This window comes from Canis aureus, chromosome 3, assembly GCF_053574225.1.
Source record: "Canis aureus isolate CA01 chromosome 3, VMU_Caureus_v.1.0, whole genome shotgun sequence".
NCBI lineage: Eukaryota > Metazoa > Chordata > Mammalia > Carnivora > Canidae > Canis > Canis aureus.
Genome location: NC_135613.1, coordinates 77,031,837 through 77,050,253, shown reverse-complemented (window position 1 = coordinate 77,050,253; position 18,417 = coordinate 77,031,837). Strand labels below are relative to the sequence as shown.

At 38.3% G+C, this 18,417-nt stretch overlaps 1 long non-coding RNA gene across 7 annotated transcripts in view; it reads left to right on the top strand.

Moving 5' to 3' along the window:
* The window catches only part of LOC144311431 (uncharacterized), a 354,863-nt gene extending 337,256 nt beyond the window's left edge, over window positions 1-17,607 (top strand). For 5 of the 7 annotated variants that reach the window (XR_013377038.1, XR_013377035.1, XR_013377042.1 and 2 more), the window contains 2 exons: window positions 9,677-9,748; window positions 17,393-17,607. This is a non-coding gene — a long non-coding RNA (uncharacterized LOC144311431). Of the gene's footprint in view, window positions 1-9,676; window positions 9,749-10,596; window positions 10,673-17,392 lie in introns of all 7 variants that reach the window. The other 2 variants (XR_013377040.1, XR_013377045.1) reach the window with 2 other exon arrangements.
* Window positions 17,608-18,417: the final 810 nt, after the last annotated feature.

The window sequence follows — 18,417 nt, the reverse complement described above, 5'->3', positions numbered from 1 at the left end:
TAGTCCTCTTATCTTTGACTCTATGGAGGAGGCTACTCCTGCTAGGTCTTCATCCCAGCCAGCAATGCAGTCTTGGTAGTCATGCAAGATGGAAGATCTAACTACCAGCTTATATCAGAGCTAAGGGTCCACCCTCCCTCAGTTTTCTAGCCAGTCCCTCAGCACACATTGGACACACTCCAGGTTTTAGGCATGATCCACTCTTTCACTCCACATCACCACATAACCTGAGACTTGGAAATGCAGGCAGACACTACAACACCCACTGCTATTACTGCTAGGTGTTGGTCTATCTTGACCTGAAGAGTTACCTAATTTAGAACTTTCCTGGGCCACGAGCCTATACAGAACAGGCTGACCAATTTGAGAACAGTCCTTTGAAAGCTGTCCAGATTGGAGATACACCATTAAAGTTTTTGAGCTATTTAAGTGTTTTGAAATTTCCATTTAATTTCATTTTTGTCCTGCTTGGAGTTTGGCTTCATTTTTCCCCTTCTCTAATCAGATCTACAATATTCAAATGGGACTTTGGAGTTAGCCATTTTCTGGGGGAAAAAAGCAAAGTCATGTCATGTTCCTCAGCTCTACTTTTTTCTCAGCTAGCTAGCCAACTGAGTCCCAAAATGGCTTTGGCTTAATGACCCAATTAAATAATTTACATTTGTGTGGCCTTGGTCATTGTCTCAAATGGATGAAAATAGAAATGTACATGAAACTTTTAAGATAAACAGTGCTGACAAATTGCCCAAAATGACCGTACTTACTCAAACCCTCCCTAACAAAATTGAAAGATGGGCACGCTATATATTCATGCAAATTTACTTCAACAAATAAACCATTCAACCTGTATTTACTGAGTGCCTACTATGTGCTAGTGCCTGAAAATAAGAGTTAAGTAAAAGATAGACTTGTCTAAAGAAGCTTACAGCTTTAGTAAGAGTCACAAAAGCAAACATAATTTCCTATCAATGTGGTGCTTTGGGAATGCAGAGGGCGAGGATATCTTCCTCATCATGACCACCATTAACAAGCACCTACAAAATACACCGTTGTGTTCCATGCTGAGTCCCCAGCAGAAATAGCCAAAGAATTCTGGGAGCCGCCTTGACACTTCCTGATTCTCTGTTGCCAAGGCTGCAACGATTAATCTCCAGAAAAGCTACAGTTTAGCACCTGTTGAATGATATTAGAGGAAATCATCTGTGTTGCAAATAGAGAATATGTTAGGGAGGCTGGACTCAAATGAATCCAGGTTTTGATATCTTTCTCCTTCTGTTTTAGCAGACAAATAATCTGTTGCAACTTTGCTGCTTCTCTTCCATAGCTTGGCTCCGTTCCCGTGCACCATTTTGTTCTAGGGGATGCCTAAACTGATTCTTCAGCGTTAGCCAAAACAAATGAGGAGCTTGGCTCTTGGTCTGCTCGCAGCAGCTGCTGTGATTGAAGTTCTCTGCACCTAAGCAGTGGGGCAGCTTTCCGTTTGACAGATGAACACATTTTCATTACTAGAGAAACAGGAAGCATTGCATACTGGGCAAAAAAAAAAAAAAAAAAAAAAAGGAAAGAAAAGAAAAGAAAGAAATATTTGGGAAGTCGCTTTGTTCTTTCTTCTATCAATCGTGGTTATTGTTCAACTGAAATGGTGGGGAGGAGGCTAACAGTGTGGGAGCCTAAAACCCAAGCCTCAGGCTTCTTTTCCTCTCAGACTGTAACTATGAGCTGACAGCTGTGTGGTTTCTTGACCTCAGGTTGCCTTTGTCAGAAAAATCCTTTGCAGATCTGTTCTGGGAGGCAGTTTCTGTTCATGCATGCAGCAAAGGGCATGGAGAGGCCAGGAGGTCTAAGGGAACCCACATACAAAGGAAAGGGGGAAAAAAAAACATTTGGCTGGTTCCATTTATTCAGTCATACAATGGATCTAAACTGTAACGTGGTTATTTGAAGGCCTTCAACATAGCTACTCAAGACTTCCATGGTGATTTGGGAGCTTGTGATGGGCCTAACTTCAGGAAGATCAAGGTTCTTCAGAGAAACCATCAGCTCTCTGGAAAGGCAACTTTGTGACAGTCTTTCCTTCATAACTTCAGACTTCAGATTCCTGTGATCAAAATGGTAGCCTTCCAAGGCACTCTTGTTTCCCAGGTTTTCTGTATTGAGTCCCTAAATAAACTTTAGTGCCACTGACTGGTTTAGCAAATCCACAAAGCAGAGGACAAATGTGGAAAGGAGAAACGGAGGAAGATGATAAGAAAATACACACATGTGGGATGCTCGGGTGTCTCAGTTGGTTGAGTGTCCAACTCTTGGTTTTGGCTCAGGTCATGATCTGAGATTGAGCCCTGACTTGGGTTCAGTACTCAGGGCAGAGTCTGCTCGAAATTTGCCTCCTCTCTCTTTCTCTCTCTCTGTCTCTCCCTCGCCCCACCCCCTGCTCACATGTGCATGTGCTTTCTCTCTAAATACATAAATAAATAAGTAAATAAATAAATAAATATCTTTAAAAAATACATAAATGTAAGGTGCGAAGTTGCAAGGGAAAAGGCAAAAATTTAGGGTAAGTATTGAGGGTTGTTTTCACACAGAAGAGGAGTCTAGAGTCCTTACAGATGCATGATTATTGGATCCTCATTTATAATGATTACCACACCGAGAACCTCCCAGCTACCTTGTCATCAGTTGAAAAGGTTGGATTGCTGGTCAAAGAAGCCAACGCATACTGACCAACTACTATTTGTCAGAAACTGGGCAGGTGCTTTATGGAACAACATAGCTCTCACAACACAAAATGTAGGAATTAGATACTTTGTTATATATACAAAGATGTAGAGACTCAGGCTATCCAAGGTCACATGGTTAAATGACACAGCAAGACTTCCAACCCAGTTCAGTGTAACTCCAAAGCCATCTTGGAGTTTGAAGGGCTCTTCCTCAACACACATACCCCTGCCCTTTCTCTCCTACATCCTTGGTAATTTGCAACATCTGCTCCTGCTCTGCCCAAAGTCACTGATCTTCCCACATAGGACTGCAGGCTGCTAACACCTGATGGGAGCTGGCATGGGAGATGCAATCCGTCCTTACCAATGGGCCAAGGTGGTGGGAGGAGAGAAATAATGCTCTGCTCTCGTATACTTTTACCAAAGACTTACTATAGCAGGCCATACATTGTACTTATGTGTTCATTATGTTAATTAGAGGGTTTCTTGAGGACTCACTAAGATTGTCTCTTTCTCACTTTCTCATCCTTGTCACATAATATGCATAATGCTTATTCTCTGGTCTTCAGGATAAGGATTCAGGTTTGCTCATCAAAAATATTGAGTCCTTTTCTATCTAGTATTCCATGTTAATAAAAGAATTTGATGAGGGCTTATTGGTGGGGTAACTATAATGCCGAAAAGGTTATGGAGTTTGGTCAAGGGTCTGCAGTAAATTACAGAACCAAGCAAAAATCCAACGTTTCCATTTCCCAAAAAACTTCCTCTTACAGACTAAGATTATAAAATTCACATCTCATAGGGTCCTAGGTTTCATTTAAAGCTTTGTAGGATTCCTTAAGCTTTTTTGCAGAAACCAATTAAGGTTTAATTGTTTTTATAAAAGTACTACGTCTAAAATAAGCTTTTTTCTTCTGCTTATTTTAGTTTCTTTCTCTCTTCTTATCTCTAAATTACTTTTATTTTTGCTCTCACAAATGAATTTGTTTCCAAGTACAAGCAGAGGTATTTTGTAAGAGAAAAATGTGTAAATGTTGCCTCCTATAAACAGAAAATTTATGTGTATGAATTACGAAACTTCTCAGACTCAGTTTTATTAGTGGTATGAGATATCAGTACCCACCTCTCAGGACTATTGTGGGAATTGAATTAATTATTCTATATAAAGTACCTAACAGGATGCTGGACACATGGTAGGCATTTAGCAAATGTTAGCTCTTATTGTTACTAATACTGACATGACTTTTATAAGGAATGGCATGAAAAGGATAAAAAAATATACTAACGTCATAACTTCTGACCCTTAGTATACTGTATTCTTGTAACTTTGACTTCCTTTTATCATAGATTACTGATTACAGAGTAGTGTTACAGAATAGTTTTACCATAGGCTATTGATTACAGAATAGTTTTGATCTATCTATTATCTATCTATCTATCTATCTATCACCAGCCAAGTCAAGGTTAACTATTATACTCACCATACCCACCTTTTTTTTTTTTTTTTTTTTTTTTTTAGGGAAACCACTTTGCATACAGCAATTCCTGAGGGATTAAAGGAACATCCCTTGGGCAGCCATAGTCTCAACTAAAGGTCCTGCATCCAGCTTCACCAAGTCAGGCCAGGGTGAAGAACTGACCTGAGAGTAATCAATCCTTAGGTTAACCAGTGGCTGTGAAATCTCTAAATCTCTACTCAGGAAGAAGCTAAGCTAATAAGATCCTCTCAACTCTGCAATTAGTCTTGGGAACTGTGAAGAAGATTAGGCTATTAACAGTAAGACCTGAATTCTGAAAGGAGAGACAGAGACATCGTGAATTAGAGTGAGGAGTTGTGAGGAAACAAGCTAAAATTTAGTGGAAGCCATGAGGCTACACTTGCTGTTTGTGACTGAAATCTCTCAAAGGCCCTCAGTTAAAAATTCCACACACCTGTGTCTTCCAAATCTCAAATATGAGGCTCCTCTTGGGGGACTCTGAATGCCCAGCCGCTTTCCTCATGCCATGTCGTGGTTAGAAGGGCTCTAAGCTGCCCTTAGAACCATCTGTTGATTTCCTTCCACAGTTGCTACTTGATCACTCAAATGCCATATTAGACCTGGAATTTTTCTCTAGGAGGCTTACGCTCTTCCAGCCTTCATAGGGCAGATTAGAAAATGATACATTCTATTTTGGAATCCTTGCAGCCTCTCTGGTATTTCTATCAGGGGTTCTTTAATCTCTTTTATCTCCAACCACAGCTGAGGCCTGGGCCATTTATCAGGGACTGAAGAGCATCCCTGTTAATCTACCCTTTCTCCCGTCTTTGGCCAAGCTCTGTTCTCATTTCATGAATTTTAGTGCTGTCATAATCTTCCTTACTCTGTGGTATGATATCTATATCGTGGGGTTTTCTTTGTTTGTTTATTTGTTAGTGGTTGCCCTTGTTGCAACACGTGTTTATAACTAATCGAAGTTCACTTTCAAATAATACCATACCCCTTCATGGGTAGTTCAAGTACCTCATAACAGGAGTATTCCCAGTTCTTCCATCCTGTCCCTTATAGCATTACTACCATTTATTTCACTTATAGATACTCCATAATCTCCAAACACCTTGTCTCTATTATTATTTTGGACAAACTATTACCTGTTAGGTCAATTAAGAATAATAAGAAGAATATTTTATTTTACCTTCATTTATTCTTTTCCTAATGCTCTTCTCTTCTGTGTATAGGTCCAAATTTCTAACCTCTATCATTTTCCTTCTCTCTGAAGAATTTATTTTAGCCTATCTGACAAGGCAGATCCACCTGCAATGAATTCCCTCAATTTTTGTTTGTCTGAAAAAGTATTTCTCCTTTACTTTTGAAGGATGGTTTCATTGGATACAGAATTCTAGTTTGTGGGTGCTTTGCTTTTAAATATTTCTTCACTTCTTGCTTGCATGATTTTTGGAGAGAAGTCTGATTTAATTCTTACTCTTGTTCCTCTAAGTGGAGGTGTTTCTTCCACTTTTGACTTCTTTTAAGAGTTTTCTCTTTGTCTTTGATTTTTTGCAGTTTGAATATGATATGCTTGATTGTAGATTTTCTTTTGTACTTGCCAAGATCTGTGATTTGGTATTTGTTGTTTATTTTAGAAAATTTTAGCCAGTATTGCTTCTGTTCCTTTCTTTCTTCTCCTTTTGGTATTCTTATTACACTTAATATTACACCCTTTGCAATTGTTCCACAATTCCTGAATTTTCTGTTCCATTTTTTTTCATTCTTTTTTCTCTTCATGTTTTAGTTTTTGCAGTACTGACATATCTTCGAATTCACTGATTCTTTCCTTGGCCATGCTGATGAACCTGTCAAAAGTATTCTTCATTTCTGCTACAGTATTTTTAATTTCTAGCATTTCCCTTTGATTATTTCTTTGAGTTTCCAACTCTGCTTACATTCCCTACCTGTTCTTGCTATATTATACTTTGAATCTTGTAGGCTTTGTCTCTTCCACATTTAAGGCCAAAAAAGTCAAACAATTAATTTTCTATTTCATATATTCGGTTCTTACAATAAAAGGAATGGCTTTCAAGACTGCTTTCCTGCTTTAATTCTCCCCAAATTTACATAAAAGGTCCAGAGCAAAAAATTTAACTTGTTTGGTATCAGCCCTATCATCAGGGCAGCATTATAATAATGCAAGTTCTTTTTTTTTTTTTTTAAAGATTTATTTATTTGTTTATCATAGACAGAGAGAGAGAGAGGCAGAGACACAGGAGGAGGGAGAAGCAGGCTCCATGCCGGGAGCCTGACGTGGGACTCGATCCCGGGACTCCAGGATCGCGCCCCGGGCCAAAGGCAGTCGCTAAACCGCTGGGCCACCCAGGGATCCCCCAATAATGCAAGTTCTTGATGCTGTTTCAGCCATTAGCGGATGGGGAAGATGAGGTAAGCAGATTTGAGATTCAAAGTAACCTCCTACTACATTTTGCGTTTAAGTGTTTGTAAAACCTGGAACACAGATCTCACACTACCCTGACCCAACTGAAAATTAAGATAGCCCTGACCCAATACCGCAAAGATGAGACAGAAACTGCCCTCCACTCCAACACTAGACATTACACACAGCTCATTTACCCATTTATTTGGTCAATAGATTTATACCCTGGTGGTCAAAATAAAAAAAAAAAGGATACCAGATATACCCCCATTTCTCTCCAAAAAACAAGAGAAATTTGACATTGTACTGGGGATTGAGGAAAACTAATTGATTTGACAGCTAATCAAAAACTCCTAAGGGAAAAATCAATATAGAACAAAATAATGTAGTCTGTAATTCTGTATGCTATTCCCCCTCGTATGTTGACTGTGTAGCATCAGTGTCATCTATTTTAGATGGGAATGTTACCAACTATAATGCTTCTGTTGATATTTCAAAAAGATTCTAATCTCATTTCAGTAATAGCTTCTGTCATTCCCAGTGACACATATGCCATAACATTCATGGTTAAATTGACAGAAATATTAATGTGCTCAGATTTTATATTATTCGGACCACAGTATGTCTCTTTCTTAGTATTCAATTACCTTTGCCTTATGCATAGTACCAGAGCCTGGCTGCCCAATCCCAATGCATTAGGTATTATTCGAGGGACATCAGTCTTCTCATCTCTGTCTGATTTTGGACTTCTCCAGTAGAAAGCTTTTAACAACTGTATGGATTTTCTTCTTTAAATTTTATACTTTTCTATCTTCTGTAACTCAGATGAACTTGTTATATGCCTTGTTCCTTAACTTCACTGTGTTTCCTTGGAATTATTGCCTTTCAGAATTGAAATGGATTTATGGCCCACACATCAATCTGATGTTTGAAACTGTTCTACACCTTCTCTGCCAAATTCCTCCTCTATCCTTAAGTTCATTGCCTTCCAATAGTCCATTCTATCTTTGCTATTACTATTACATAGATCAGATGAACAGATTTTTTTCAATGTAGTTTTTATCTCTTACTCTAGTTCTATGTTTTAGTGTCATTTAGAACAATCCAAATCTTTCTTTTACTCCATGACCCTTCGGACATTTAAAATAGTTATCGAGAGCATTTCTCTCTCTAAATATCCCTAGTTCCTTCTATCATTCATCATAGAATATAATTGGGAATTTCCTTACCATCTAGTTGGTGACTCATTATGTATTTGAGTTACATATCTAGCAACATTTTAGAAGGAATGTTAGGCAATTTTCCCACTTTGGCATCAGAATTTCAATGATTAAGATATGACTATTTTTAACATTGTTAAAATTTAAATGGGGCTTTAGGAAAGTAAAAAAAGAAAAGAAAAGAAAAGAAAAGAAAAGAAGAAAAAAAAGAAAAGAAAAAGAAAAGAAAAGAAAAGGAAAAGAAAAGAAAGAAAAGAAAAGAAAAGAAAGAAAAGAAAAGAAAAGAAAAGAAAAGAAAAGAAAAGAAAAGAAAAGAAAAGAAAAGAAAGAAAAGAGAGAAATAAGGGACCCCTGGGTGGCTCAACGGTTGAGCATCTGCCTTTGGCTCAGGGTGTGATCCTGGTCCTGGGATCAAGTCCCACATCGGGCTCCCTATGAGGAGCCTGATTTTCTCTCTGCCTATGTCTCTGCTTCTCTCTCTCTCTGTCTCTCGTGAACAAATAAATAAAATCTTAAAAAGAAATAAAAACGAGGGATCCCTGGGTGGCGCAGCGGTTTTGCGCCTGCCTTTGGCCCAGGGTGCGATCCTGGAGACCCGGGATCGAATCCCACGTCGGGATCCTGGTGCATGGAGCCTGCTTCTCCCTCTGTCTGTGTCTCTGCCTGTCTCTCTCTCTCTGTGACTATCATAAAAAAAAAAAAAAAAAAAAAACGAAAGAGGTTCAATTAAATCCACTAATTCATACAATAGGATAAAACTTCATACAATTTTCTATAAAGTTGATAATGAACATTTTTAGATGTCATAAAGCAGTGATAATCAGTATCAAGCTCAGTGCCTGGAACTTAGTCAGTATTCAGTAAATATTTATTAAATAAATAGTAGACATTTGATATTTATTTTGAATTTCTTTCCACTAAATACTGGTACAAAGGCATGGGAATGCTATGGAAGGCTTGGAGATTGTCTAGGAGATTCTATGATGGTTTTACAATGTCTTTAGTGGAGATTGAATGAGGAGGGGGCAATCATGTTAGAAAGAGGAGCTAGAAGATTTGTCTTAAAATTCTAACTGCTTAACAAATAACATTTTTACCTCCATTGTGTATGACAAATCAGGTAATGTAATAAGTTTCTCTAAAGATGATTTTACTCACCTTTCACCTAAGATTAAGCAATAATCTATTGTCCATAGTAAAGATTATTATTTTTGTTTAGGGTAGCTTTGGAAGGTGACGGAGATTCTGGGAAGGTAAAAGCCATTCTCCCACCAAGACAGCAATTGGAGACTCTATTACTCAGATTCCTCATATGTTACTATTTTCATCTTAAGTGATTCTGTATTGGGTAACACTGTCGCTGATCACAAACAAAAACAAAGAAGAAGAAGAAGAAGAAGAAGAAGAAGAAGAAGAAGAAGAAGAAGAAGAAGAAGAAGAAGAAATATGCAAAAAACTATCAGTCTCTGTGATGCCAGTGCTTAACACTTACTTGAAATAGCAAGACTTAGTAGTTGTAGAGAAATACTGATGTGCACTGTGAAATGTCCGCTACTTGTTACTTTTTATTCTGACGATGATTTGTTCTCCCTAGGTTCTTCTGCATTTTCTTTGAATTATCTTCTGTTTCTTTGTCTGTCTCTCACTCAGATGCTTCTCTGTTCTATCTGTATTGTGTTTCCAGAAGGAAAGCATATCCTGCTCATTTTAGTCCAGAATTGGTCATTTTCAGGCCAAACAATGTGCTCCCATTAGAGTAACATTTATACCAAACCCTTTTAAACATTCTCCGTGGCTACAGCTGTTCAAGATTTTACTCTCTGATCTTTCCAGGCCCATTAATCCTAGGACTACGCGTGTGATGCTTTCAAAGTGCGGCTTCTAGGACAGAACCCAATACCACAGGTGAGATCTGATCCTAGCTTTCTCCTAGCTTGAAAGACACATAAATTCCATTTGAGGGGATACATTGGACATGAGCTGGTGACAGATTGCCTTTATTAAGTATCCCATGTAAAGAGAACATTATGTTCAGCCTTGAAAGATCAATGAACTTACAGACGGCCTTGTAGAAGGCAGAGAATCTTTCCTTAAAAACTAAGGCAGTGTAAGGCGGAGCTGAAAACCAAGCCACCTTTGCTGCTAGTCATAAAACCATTACCAGGTAAGATCCCACCTACTGGTGTTTGAGCAGCCATCAAATCCTGAGGGATTTAGGCTCAGAAAAACATAACTCACACAACAGCATATATTTGATGCATTACATATAGACATCTTTTGGGGGCAGGTTGGGAAGTAGGAGCATTTGCTCAGTGTCTGCCATGTACCAGCACAACCTCACTGAATTTTCAGAACATTCTTTTAAACTTGGATTATTCTTTCTGTTTTATGGATGGGGAAACTGAGTCTCAAAGAAAAATTAAGCAGCATGATTTTTAATAACTGGCAGCCAAGATTATAACTCAAATATTTTACTCCAAGGCCCAAGCTCTTTGCACTACATCATGCTTCCCAGCATCTTATCTCCCCCAGGGGGTTGCTTATGGGTAAAATGAGGATTATGTTCCAGATATAGCATTAGAAACATATGAAAAAAAAAACAGGATATAAGAAAAGTAACTTAAAACTGAAGTGGTTTATAATTCTTAATTGTTATAATGATCCTAGGTTGAAATGTATTAGAACTTGCCACATTATTACTCAGTCATGTTAGGTAAAAATCATTTTAGATATATAAATTTTTTTTATTTTAGGTATATATCATTCCAACCCATGCCCTCTGGTGTACTCTCTGCTGTGCATATAGTGCATAATCTCACACAAACTGTGGTGAGTTCACAGGCAATATTGTGGCATAATGCATATAAATTCAATAGGCATTTTTATTGCCCTAAAACTTCTCATTTCTTGTACTAGGGTAGAGGATTTTCTTTCCCCTCTTCGGTGTTGACAAATTGCTGAGGTAGAGCCCTTTTATTTATTTTTTTTAATTTTTATTTATTTATGATAGTCACAGAGAGAGAGAGAGAGAGAGAGGCAGAGACATAGGCAGAGGGAGGAACCCGACGTGGGATTTGATTCCGGGTCTCCAGGATCATGCCCTGGGCCAAAGGCAGGCACCAAACTGCTGCGCCACCCAGGGATCCCGGTAGAGCCCTTTTAAAGCAGAAAATTTTGATGCTAAGTTATCTATAAATACATAAGCAACCATAGCCATTAGAACAAGGAGGGACTCTTAATGTAATTTGCTCAAGCATCCCATTTTTATCAGTAAAGAATTATGACCCAGAAAAGTCTATAAATAGAATGTTATCATAATACCTACCCTAGGTAGGATGGCTGACTGTGTCATTCCTTTTCCAATTTATGACACTTTTGAATGTGAAAGAAGTTCTAACTGGGTGGGATACTGGGAAATGAGCACTTGTACTATACCAGACAGACCAGAATTTCCAATTGACTGAACAACACAGGTTTGAACTTCAGGGTCAACTTATATGCAGATATTTTTCAATGAATAAAGAACAATATGGTAAGTGTATTTTCTCTTCTTTATGATTTTCTTAATAACATTATCTTCTAGCTTATTCTTATTAAAGAATACAGTATAGAATACAAATAACATACAAAATACGGGTTGTTGACTCTTTATTAGTAAGCCTTCTATTCAAAAATAGGCTATTAGTAAAGTTTTTGCAGAGTCAACACTTGTACATGGATTTTTTAATACTTAGGAGTTGGCACTCATCACCCCCATGTTGTTCAAGAGTCAACAGTATAGTTATTCTAACCTCTTCGAACTTTTATAATAATGAAATGAGATGGGATATGTAAAAGCTCCCAGATTAATGCCTGGCACATACATTGAAAGTGCAAATAAACTTCGGTTCACTCTGAACTTGCGGTCAAGTGGCCCAGGAAATTAGTGGAAGGATTCTGAGTCAGGCACACATTCTCTAACTTCTATGGCTAAGAGTCAATAGTATCAAGTAAAACAAACAAAACCACAAAACGACGACTAATCAGCAGGTTTTCTTTTTGTTCATTTTAATTTTTGTTTTTGTTCTGTATCTAACACAGAAAAACTTCCTGCCATTTCTTCTCTTATGTTATAGATTGACCAAACTGTCCAGTGACTTTAAGATAGAAACACATCCACAGACAGCTGTACAGACTAATATATCCCACAGGAAGGAAGGAAGGAAGGAAGGAAGGAAGGAAGGAAGGAAGGAGAGATGGAAGGAAGGAGGGAGGGAGGGAAGGAGGCAGGGAGGGAGGGAGGGAGGGAAGGGTTAAGAGGAAGGAAGGGAGAGAAGGGGGGGCAAAGGAAGAAAGATGGGACAGCAACTGTTTCCTAAGATACAAGATTCTGTGGAATCTGTACCCAGAAAAGATGCTACACATTTTCAGTGGAACTACTTCAAAAGGAAACTAGATTGAGTACACTTTGTAACTTCAAAACAACAATTTTATTCATTGTAAAATGAAGTAATTCCTCATTCCACTACCACTTCACTGGATAAAAGCTGTCCCCATACCTCTGTTCATTTATTGAGTGGATTCTGCTTTTAGAGCCCTCAAACTCACTCCTTCTCCACTTTGGCCATGCAAATAACTGCAATCCATTCCTACATTTTTGGATAACCACAGAGTGAGGGACTCTGTATTACTTTTTCGTGTTAAGTTAGGAGCACCCAAGAGTAGTTCAACAGTATTCTCCATATAAATGCCTTTTCTAGGTCATGCCATTTAGAAGCTCCAGGTTTTATAAGTTTTGATTCTGTCTTCAAAGAGATATAGAAGTATTCACTTCTCTGTTTCCAAATCCAAGACGTTGGCTCTTTCTAAGACATTTTTGGTTGAAATCTTATCCCTGGGAAGGCAGCACATGTACCAATTTTTCTTGTCATTTGTCCTATGGCAAGAAGGAGATGAAATTTTAAATGTTATCGGGGCTGTGAAATCTGGTCCTTATCCCATTTTGACCTTTTCATTATTCTCTTTTCTGACTGACCAGCCATTGCCACCCCCTCCTGCAGGCTGGTTATGTTCTAAGGGTTGGAAGAGCAGAACTGCCAGCTAATCAACATACCAACTATTGAAAAGGTCAAAACCAGCTGATCTCTAGCTTCAGTTGAACCACCCCCAATGTATGCAAGTCAACTTACATAGAAACTGGCACCACTTTAGAAATGTCCTGTTCCAATTTTAGTGCATTAAAAAAATAATAAAGAATTTGAATAAAACTGATGATCTCACACTACAAAACTCACTTGGGAAAAACTACCTGCCAATGCCTAATTAGATTATAAAGCTCATGGAAGGCTAGGACTAATTTATACTCAACTCCATTTTTTTTTCAAGTAAAAGGCTAGGATTTTTTTTCAAGTAAGAATATTCAAGTAAGATTTCCCTGAAAATGACCTGATTTTTCCTATCTATCTTGAGCTTGAGAATTTTATTCCTAAGTCAAGTTTTTCTTTTTCTTCTGCCTTGCAATTAAATTTTCATCTTTAGTTTATGGTAATACATTTTTCTCCCCAGGACAACCAAGAACAATGCTAGAAAGCTAGCAGTTAAAATGAAAATGCCTTACATTTTCACAGCACTATATATTTTGCAAAACATGTTGTTTTAGTCAGGATAAGATAGCTTAAGTTGTAGTCACAAATCAATCCCCAAATCTCAGTGTGTAACACACTAGAGCTTTATTTTTTGTCATGTCATATCTAACTTAAGTTTGCTTCGGGCTGGGTTCCACATTAGCTCACAGATCACAGGCTGATGAAGATTCCATTATCCTAACCAAACATATGTCCTTGGAGTTTGCTGAGCCAGCCTTAGAAAACATGTATTCTTTTGTATTTTGGCCTAACTAGGAAAAGCATCACTTTTGCTCATAACACATTGGCCAGAACTTGTCATATATCACCCCACCTGGGCTGGAAATATGGATGATCACCTGAATATTCCACAAGCAACAGATGTCTCTGTCATTGTCTTCATATAAGCATAATAACCTGGAGGTGTTGATAATCTTGTTATTAGTAACAATATAGCAACCATTCATTGTTGCCCCATTCTGCATTAGGGAATGGACTCTTGCAACATCATTTACTCACCTGGAAACTGAGGCTCAAGGAGAGTAGCGTGTCACTTCAGGTCATGCCATAATCAGATGCCATGGTGGAGTGAGAGCAGAAGAGATTGATTGGGGGTCATAGCAGGTTTTCTCTTGCAGGATTGCCACTAATAGCTAAGTGGAGAGTAATAGGGTGAGCCCCAAAACATACTCCAGTGTCCTGGCATTAAGGCTTTCTGCTACTCTGATAAGCACTGCAAGCTGCCACCAAACTGTAATACAGTATCTTATGATGAATTGGAGATAGAAGAACATTTAAAAAAAAAAGAATTAAAAAGCATTGGGGAGAAATATTAAAATCAAGTGGTCATGAGATTACAGTTCTAGCCACATTTTTGACATTAAGTAGTTGTGTGACTGCGGGTCTGCCATCTAACCTCTCTGTGGCTTTGTTCTCTCTGTGAAGTTAGATGATTGGACTAGAACAGTAGTTCTCGAACTTTATTGTGTTTCCTGATCATCTAGAAGGCTTGTGAAAACAGAGTTTCTATCTCAGGAAATCTTTGGTGAAACTGGAAATCTGCATTTCTAAAAACTTCCTAGGTGCTGCTGCTGGTTGGGACCCCACACTTTGAGAACCACCCAACTAGACACTTGCTAAGCTCTTTTCAAGCTCATGAATACTCTGTGCCTGTGATCCAGCTCGATTCCTTTAAAATTATCATGGCAACAGTTAGTTATACCCACTTCCTCACACTCCATTATAAATATAAGTGTTACCTTTATTACTAGCTATATAATGCTTGTATAGATAACCTATAAATTAATTAAAAATTACTAAGGATTTCTTACCATGTGGCATATATTGTGCTAAATCCAGAGAAAATATCCTTTATGTTTGAGTTAAGAAGCTAATAGAAGAGATACCATCATCGTCATCATCATAGTTCACATTGAGCGAATACACACGATGCCCTGCACTCTGCGCTAGCTCTTTAGATCCGTTATCTCATTAATATGAGTACATGATTAAACCTTCTGTTATGAGAGTCATAAAGAAAGAATAACAAACTTTGTAGCAGAGAAATAGAAGCAAAATAGGCTCCAGAGCAGGCAGACAAGGTGGGGGAGGAAGAACCCAGCACAAGAATACTATGTGCAGAGTTGTATATATAGATATATGGCACGATTTGGGGTATGGAGAGTAGTTTGGTGACATCTTAGCATCAACTGGGGGTGTTTTGCAGCTGAGGAGGGAATGCTGTTTTGTGCATTGGGGAAAGGAGCAGAGTTAATTCAGGTCAGCAGTTCAATTCAGTGGATCCAGCATATTTCGTATCTGTGACTTAGAGCAGTCTGTACTGTACTACTTGGCAGGTAAGCAAACATTGGCACATGTTTTCACTAGAGGGATAGGAGAAGACAGAGTGGAAAGAGTATAAGACATAGCTCTGGTACAGAGTTAGCCAGGTAGCTTTGAGCAAGTAACTAAGCTCTCCTACTATACTATTCTTACCCATAAAATGAATATAGTATACACTAAGCCTATTCTAAAGGATGGTGAGAAGTATAAAGTGAGAGCATGTTGTTAACCACAAAGCTCTGTCCATCGGTATGACATTATTACTAGGATGGCTCTCTTGGATTTTGGAAAATTTTCATGCAAAATTCATTCATTTTCTGACGTGTCCAGCTTTCTGGTTTAGTAAGAAATTTCAATCTCTTCCAAAAAGTCTAGACCTCCCATACAGAATGGTCTAACATTTACTCAGTTTCTGTAGGATGACCTGTATTCCTGGCCTTTAGGAATGTAGAAAGGGAGTCCTCCGCTTCTTGACTTGACATCATAGGAGTTTCTCCACACACATGGGGTAGGGTGTCCTCTCCTGACTGAATGCAATGAGGAAACTCCCAGAGAATTAGTCTATGTGATGGTTTGTGGTATAAGACAATAAGAAGATGACATGAATATAATGGGAAACCAAAACGTTGTCTGCCAAAACATGTTGTAATTAATACATCCCAGGAAGTCAATTGGCTTCTTTTCTCTGGTTGGAGCCTAAAGGAACAAAGGAATGAAGGGGAAAATCCAATCCAATTAGAGAAAATGCAGCTCAGGTGAAGGTCAAGGCTGTGCTCTAGGGATCTTACATTAACCACTTGAAGGCAGGTTCAGAATGGGTTAACACAAGCCTGACCTCTGGCATTAGGAATATACTGTCAAGGGAAAATCAGATTCATAGCCAGTGAAAAGGCGGAAACCTTGTCCACACCTCAATTAACAGATGCATACAGAGCTAGTATTTGGAAAATTGAGTTTGTCTATGAGGACAGAATTCTGGAAGTTGGCTAAATTGGGACACCTTGCTTTTATGGGTTATCCTTCCCCTTAAGCAGATGGCTAAATTAAATTTGAAGGCATCTGAAGAGTGGATTATATATAGGAAATAACTCAAAATTCAGAGGGGACTATTCTCAAAGAGTAGATAATACAAATAACTTATATTTGGCTTTAGAGTTTTATCTAACTCATTTGCAGCATATTTACCTGTGCATTGGTATTTTGAGATGAATATTAAAACAGCCCAACATTCTCGAGGTCCTCAACTCCTAGATGGGGGTGCAGGTGGTTGAGAGTTCTGTTTTGGAAATATAAAATGTGAGATGGCTAATAGACATCCAAGTGGAATTGGGAAGTGTATGAAAAACCTCAAAAGCCATCCCTTCAACATTAGATTATCTTCTGAGCTACAGTCCTACAATCTTACCCATAGAAGGTTTAGATATTTCCACATCTCCCCTTGGATTTTCCATCATCACAGTAAATCTAGTATGTCTGAAACAAAACACATCCTTTCCTTCAACAAGTTGGCTTTATTTTTGCCATTTCTGCTTTTCCTGTGGATTTCATCATTCTTCCAAATCACCTAGGTTCTAAATCCCATGGGTAGTCTAGGCTCCTCTCTCTTTCTCTCTGTGCAGGTCAATTCACCAAGCCCCATCAATCATGTTTGTTATGGCCATCCTAAAATCCCTTGCCTTTCTACTTCATCTGTTACCACTCTGGTCTAGTCCAACATCTCCAATATTCCATCTAGAAATGAATCATCTTGACTACAGACTCTCCCAACATTCAATTTCATTCTTTTTATTACTTCCATATTTATCTTTCAAAAGCAGTCTTTTGCAGGTGTCCCTTTTCAACTCAGAACTATTTCTTGATACGCCATTTGTTGGGGTACTGCTAGATAACTCCCAGTGTCCATTAGTCTGTTCGTTATTCTTTAGAAATAAAGTCCTAGACAATGTGCTCAGCTCAGAAACCCAGCTTTCCCAGGAAACCTTACAGGTACATTCAGTCACGTGATCAAATTCTGCCCAGTGAATATAAGTAGCAGTTGCATGGGGTTTTTTGAGGTGTTTGCTTCAAAAGGAGTAATTTCTTCAACCCTTTTCCTTCTTTTCAGTGCTGGAATATGACCATATTGCTGGAACTCCAGCAAATGTCTAGAATCTTAAGATACTCTTGAGGGCAGACATCGCTGTGAAGATGGCTGAACACGAAGATATAACACTGAGTCTCTAATGACTTCAGAGAGCTATTAAATCAACTGACCCTGGGCTGCCTAATTCTGTACTTTCTTATTTATGTGGAAAAATAAACATATGTCTGTTTAACCCACTATCCTGAGGGTATGTTGTTTTCAGGTGAATACAAATCTGAGTTGATATACCATTATCCCCAAGGTGCAGCAAATTCTTAACTTGATATTCACAGTAGAAACCTGGCCTGCCTCTAAGCCTGATTCTACAACACTTCTCCAGAAACACTTTTTTTGTGATCAAGTTAATACACTCCACATGGACTATGCATTTTCCTGTTCCTTAAATTTACCATATTACCTCAGGAACCCTGAATCTTATTTAGTCCCATAGCTTCTAGTGAAGACCTTGCATTGGGACTAAAATAAATGATAGAATAAAAGATTTTTCAAGATGGGATGAGTTTAAAATTTCTCTAATCCCAAACTCTCTATACATTGAAAGAAAATTCTCTGTGTCCTTGATACTCAAAGTGTATTTGCAGATCTGCAGCATTTCACAAGACTCCAGGTGATTCAAATATACCTTCAAGTTTGAGAAGCATTTCATCTGCAGCATCTCCAATCAAGTGCCATTCAACTGCTATTTGGGTTGCTCACAAATACACAAAAAAACCCTGAACTGTTCTTGGACAGCTGTTGTAATTGTTAGCAAATCATTCCACATCTTATGTGAAAAATTGCCTCCTTGGACCTTTCACTTGTTGTCTCTGAAATAACTGTAAAAATTACTATTTCTGGTCTCTGGAATAACAATAAAAACTCCTGACCCACCACCCACCACAATTATTCAAAGATAGGTATCATTGATTCTTTAGCTTTCTCTTTTCAAGGGTGAACAACTCATTTGAATTGGCATTCTTCACATAACTTGACTTGTAGACACTTCA